This window comes from Amblyraja radiata, chromosome 3 (genome assembly GCF_010909765.2).
Source record: "Amblyraja radiata isolate CabotCenter1 chromosome 3, sAmbRad1.1.pri, whole genome shotgun sequence".
Classification (NCBI taxonomy): domain Eukaryota; kingdom Metazoa; phylum Chordata; class Chondrichthyes; order Rajiformes; family Rajidae; genus Amblyraja; species Amblyraja radiata.
Genome location: NC_045958.1, coordinates 113,989,215 through 113,995,214, shown reverse-complemented (window position 1 = coordinate 113,995,214; position 6,000 = coordinate 113,989,215).

The following is a 6,000-nucleotide window of genomic DNA, read 5'->3' as shown; positions in this document are numbered from 1 at the left end:
CTACCTAATAATTAAAAGTGGCCTGAATTCATGCACACTTGACCACTAAGTAAAAGTTCATGAAATTCCTTTTGCTGCATTTTTAACCGAGACACGATCCACTTGTTTGGAACAGTTTAAATGTTTGCACACTAATATTTACACACAGAACTTTCAAGGTCTTGTTTGTATGCTCACAGCAGAAAAAGTACAGGGCGAAAAGATAGTAAATCCTGCCTCAGCTACTGTCTTTGGGAGTCTTCAGAATATTACAAAATAATTTAAGTTATAATATGCATGACATCTTTGGAATCAATTATTGCACATGCCAATGAAGCTTTGCCTAACGATAGCACCACACTTCAGGCCTTGTTTGTGTTTGCAGGTGTGAGAGCAGACTTGAATAAGACATAGAACATAGACCATAGAACCTGGAACAGAACATAGAACATAGAACATAGAACATAGAACATAGAACATAGAACATAGACCATAGAACATAGAACATAGAACAGAACATAAAACATAGAACAGAACATAAAACATAGAACATAGAACATAGAACATAGACCATAGAACATAGAACATAGAACATAGACCATAGAACATAGAACAGAACATAGAACATAGAACATAGAACAGAACATAAAACATAGAACCGAACACAGAACCGAACATTTAGAACAGAACATAGAACATAGAACATAGAACAGAACATAAAACATAGAACAGAACATAAAACATAGAACATAGAACATAGAACATAGAACATAGACCATAGAACATGGAACAAAGAACATAGACCATAGAACATAGAACATAGAACATAGAACATAGAACATAAAACATAGAACCGAACACAGAACAGAACATTTAGAATAGAACATAGAACATAGAACAGAACATAAAACATAGAACAGAACATAAAACATAGAACATAGAACATAAAACATAGAACAGAACATAGAACATAGAACATAGAACATAGAACAGAACATAAAACATAGAACAGAACATAGAACATAGAACATAGAACATTTAGAATAGAACATAGAACAGAACATAGAACATTTAGAACAGAACATAGAACATAGAACATTTAGAACATAACATAGAACATAGAACATTTAGAACATAGAACATAGAACATAGAACATTTAGAACATAGAACATAGAACAGAACATTTAGAACAGAACATAGAACATAGAACAAAGAACATAGAACATAGAACATTGAACATTGAACAGTACAGCACAGTCCCTTTGGCCCACAATGTCTGTGCTGAACATGATGCCAAGTTAAACTGATCTGCCTGTACATGATCCATATCCCTCCATTCCCTTTCATGCTTTCATGCGCCTATCTGATAGAAAGTCAAATCCTTTTGTTACTGTACTGCAGTTGAACTCCAATGTCCGAGGACATACCAAGGATGGAATAAGTCTGATGATGAGGAAAGAAGAGTGACAAATACCTGAGTTGCAATGGTGTCCATCATGACAGTGCTGTTGGAGTGATCCATCCATTTCCTGTCCTTGTCTTTCTAGGTAGTGGAGATCATGGCTCTAGCAGGTGTTGCTACAGACGCCTTGATATTACCTTAACTACAAGTTGTCAATGGCGAATCAAATGGATCTTACTTTAGCTCTTAGTTTAGTTTAGTTTATTGTCACGTGTACCGAGGTACTGTGAAAAGCTTTAGTTGCGTGCTAACCAGTCAGCAGAAAGACTATACATGATCACAATCGAGCCCTCATCAGTGTACAGATACAGGATAATCGGAAGAATCTTTAGTGCAAGATAATGCCCTTTAAAGTCCATCTAAGATAGTCTGAGAATCTCCAATGAGGTAGGTGGTAGCTCAGGACAGTGCTCTTGATGGATTCAGTACATATTGTCCATCTTGTATCATTCTAGTTTGGTTCTTTCCCCAAGCTCACGGCAGCTATCTCATTATTTTTCTTTTCATTTCTTGCTGTACATGCATTCATTCATACTCCCACATGCTCACAAAGGCTACCACACCCTAGAATAACTTAGAGATATTTATTCCCATGATCCAAGATGGCGTACAACTCAAGCGACTCTCTTTATGCAAATCACAGGAGTGGATCTGCAATCACGCATTACAATAGCTCCACTTTTGATTGTTCAGGGCTTGGACACGCTAGAGGCAGGAAACATGTTCCCGATGTTGGGGGAGTCCAGAACCAGGGGCCACAGTTTAAGAATAAGGAGTAAACCATTTAGAACGGAGATGAGGAAACACTTTTTCTCACAGAGAGTGGTGAGTCTGTGGAATTCTCTGCCTCAGAGGGCGGTGGAGGCAGGTTCTCTGGATGCTTTCAAGAGAGAGCTAGATAGGGCTCTTAAAAATAGCGGAGTCAGGGGATATGGCGTGAAGGCAGGAACGGGGTACTGATTGGGGATGATCAGCCATGATCACATTGAATGGCGGTGCTGGCTCGAAGGGCCGAATGGCCTACTCCTGCACCTATTGCCTATTGTCTATTGTCACTCTTTTAAACCTCTACTCCAAATGCAGCATTTTCTACTTTTCTGTTCACTGTGCATGGCTCGATTGTAAATCACGTATTGTTCCTCTGCTGACTGGTTTGCATGCAACAAAAGCCTTTCTCTGTACCTCGATACACATGACAATAAACTGAACTCAACTCAAAAGATAGGCACGAAATGCTGGAGTAACTCAACAGGTCAGGCAGCATCCCTGGATAGAATGAATGGGTGATGTTTCGGGTCGAGACCTTACTTCAGACAACTCAACATATTCTTCTTCAAGGGTGTCAATAGCAGCAATCTAAAACACGCTCTTGTTCACTGCCGTGGAGATCCAAGAGGAAGGAGTTAACAGATGGACTACGATGTTAAGAGCCACAGTCGTCAGCTTCAAAATGCTGGTGACAAAACGACACATTTTCAAACATCCCACATATTGGAAGTGTCAGCACCAACCACTCACAGAGGAAAGGTGAGCCAAAGCAAGTGTTCGCATGTTTGGAGGCGGCACACCATAACAACCATCTGGGACGCTGAGGTTCTTCAACTGCTGAGTCTTCCGAGCAAGGAAGTTTGATACTTTAGTTTAGGGATTCAGCGCGGTAACAGGCCTTTCAGCCCACCGGGTCCGCGCCGACCAGCGACCCCCGCATATTAACACTATCCTACACACACTAGGGATAATTTTTACATTTACCACGCCAATTAACCTACATACCTGTGCATCTTAGGAGCGTGGGAGTAAACCGAAGAACTCGGAGAAAACCCACGCAGGTCACGGGGAGCAGGTTCAAACTCCGTACAGAGAGCACCCGTAGTCGGGATCGAACCCGGGTCTCCGGCGCTGCAAGCGCTGTAAGGCAGCAACTCTACCGCTGCGCCACCGTGCCGCCTAGGGAAATTAATTGAAAATTGAGAGGGAAGAATGTGATGGGGAAGTGGGCAATAGCTGGAACACGGGCTCTTTTGGGTAGAGTATTGTGGATCAAACACTAGTCTCAGCCTGGAGAGGGAGTCAAAGGATGGAGCCTATTGATGTTAGGGGGTACCTCTGACATTGCTTCCCTGACCGAAGATCCCTCATTATCTATTTTCATATTTAGGGCAGCACAGTGGCATATAGGGTGGCACAGTGGCACTGCAGTAGAGTTGCTGCCTCACAGCACCAGAGACCTGGGATCAATTCTGACTATGGGTGCTGCCTGTATGGAGTTTGCACGTTCTCCCCGTAAAATTGTAAATTATCCCTAGTGTGTAGACTACTGTATGGGATGGTAGCTGATCGGCACACTCAGTGGGCAGAAGGGCCTATTTACTTAAGTAAATACTTAATAAAAATATGTTTTCTCCTCAACAGCTGCCCACTCTTGAAAAGAACAACTTCTTCTAAGACGGAAGAAGAGTCCAAAGGGAAACATCGCCTGTTCATCCTCTCCACAGATGCTGCCTGACCCGCTGAATTCCTCCAACATTTTGTGGTTTGCTCAAGATTCCAGCATCTGCAGTTCCTTGTACGTTAACTTCATCAAAGGTCTGTGTATAAACCTTTCCTCCACCTGATTTACATCCTCAGAATCAGGGCCGGCCTTAAGCCGATTTGACCGATTTCTCCCAATTGGGCCCCGCGCCTAAGGGGGGCCCTGCGTTAATTTTCCGTATTTCGTACAGAAATACAAATTCGCTTTGTTAAATAAAGATTTAAAAAAACATTCGCCAAACAAATTTTTTTACAAAACGAACATGGATAACAACCGCTGCACGGATATCAGACACAAACGGTTTGTTAACTACTAGTGTAGCACTTGTTAACAGCCAGTAGTTAACAAGTAGTTATACAATGTGTCATCAATGCATTGATCCACATTCCTCAATAAATGTAATTGTGTTTTGAACAAGTATTAATGACGCTGCGTTCCTTTGAATACAATTCACGCAGCGTCATTAATACTTGTTCAAAACACAATTACATTTACTGAGGAATGTAGATCGATGCATTGATGACACATTGAGAATTTCTTAAAACTCACCATCTGATTGAGGGCTTTTTCTTGGTGAGCTTCTTGGTGTGCAGGTTAGTCATTCAATTTACCTACCGACCCATGTTGTGTCTCTCTGTCCTTTGCTCTCTCCCTCCCTCTCTCTCGCTCGCGCTCTCTCTCTCTCTCCTGCTCCCCATCTCGTCCCTCTCCAGCTCTCTTGGCATTCCCAGAATCATTGACGTTTTGCGGTAGACAAAAATGCTGGAGAAACTCAGCGGGTGAGGGAGCATCTATGGATCGAAGGAAATAGGCAACGTTTCGGGTCGAAACCCTTCTTCAGACCCGGCCCGAAACGTTGGCTATTTCCTTCGCTCCATAGATGCTGCCTCACCTGCTGAGTTTCTCCAGCATTTTTGTCTACCTTCGATTTTCCAGCATCTGCAGTTCCTTCTTCGACGTTTTGCGGTGACGGCTGCATCTGCAGTTCCTTTCTGTGTTGGGGGGGGGGAGATAGTCCTGGCCCGTGGCGGCTCCTGATAAGTGATATGTTCCCTCCGTGGGTGCTGCCTTGCCCGCTGAGTTCCTCCAGCACTCTGTGTTTTTGTTTGGCTCTGAAGTTGAAGGTGGATCCCCCTGTGTCTACTTTCAACTCCCTGTCTGTGGTGGCTCAGCGGGACGGGCAGGGGCTCTGCGGCGAGGGTTGCGGTTCTGGTGGAGACAATCACAAGTACCCTCACCGACGAGAGTTCAGTTCAGTCTGAAGAAGGGTCTTCTCTCCAGAGTCGCTGCGCTTGTGGTTTAAAGATTGTAGTTTGGTGCAAAAACTTGTAGTTTAAAGTTGCGGGGAGGGCAGGAGCGTTGCGAAGGAGGGGGTCGGGGACCATCCAGCTCGAGAACGGGTCAGCGGGCGATGGATAACAGGACAGCAGGCAGTGGAGCTTACTTCATATGTCAGGGCGAGAAACCTCAATTGATCCCTTGTTCACGCTGACACAGAAGTAAGCTCCACCGCCCACTGTCCTGTTATCCATCACCCGCTGGCCCACACCGCTCTATGATCTTTTCTTTTGAGCTGGTCTCCTCACTGTTCAGACGGAGAGCACTGCCAGAGGTGAGCGGGCCAGCAAAAGGCACTGAGATGGCTGTCGATTCCGCTGTCCGGTGATGGCGGCTGCTCGGAGCCACGCGAGCTGCTTCCTTCCCTGGCCACAATGCGGTAGCTCCGCGCCCGGAGCGCCGCGGCAACGGCGAGTGAGTGGGTTACTGGCATGAACCCGACCCCCTCCTTCTCAACGCTCCCGCCCTCCCCGCAAATTTACCCCTGGCTAGACTCCCCACACGCTGTGAAAGGAACTCTCTCCCCCAATTGGTCCCTTGAACTAGTATAGTCATTCCATAAGATGACAACTAATTCATGATGTCCCGGTGTGCTCCAGTTTTTCCCACCATATTTCCCACCATATTTCTTCATAAAGTCACATATCTGTATATATTTAAAATATTGATTATCCTTCAGTTTAAATT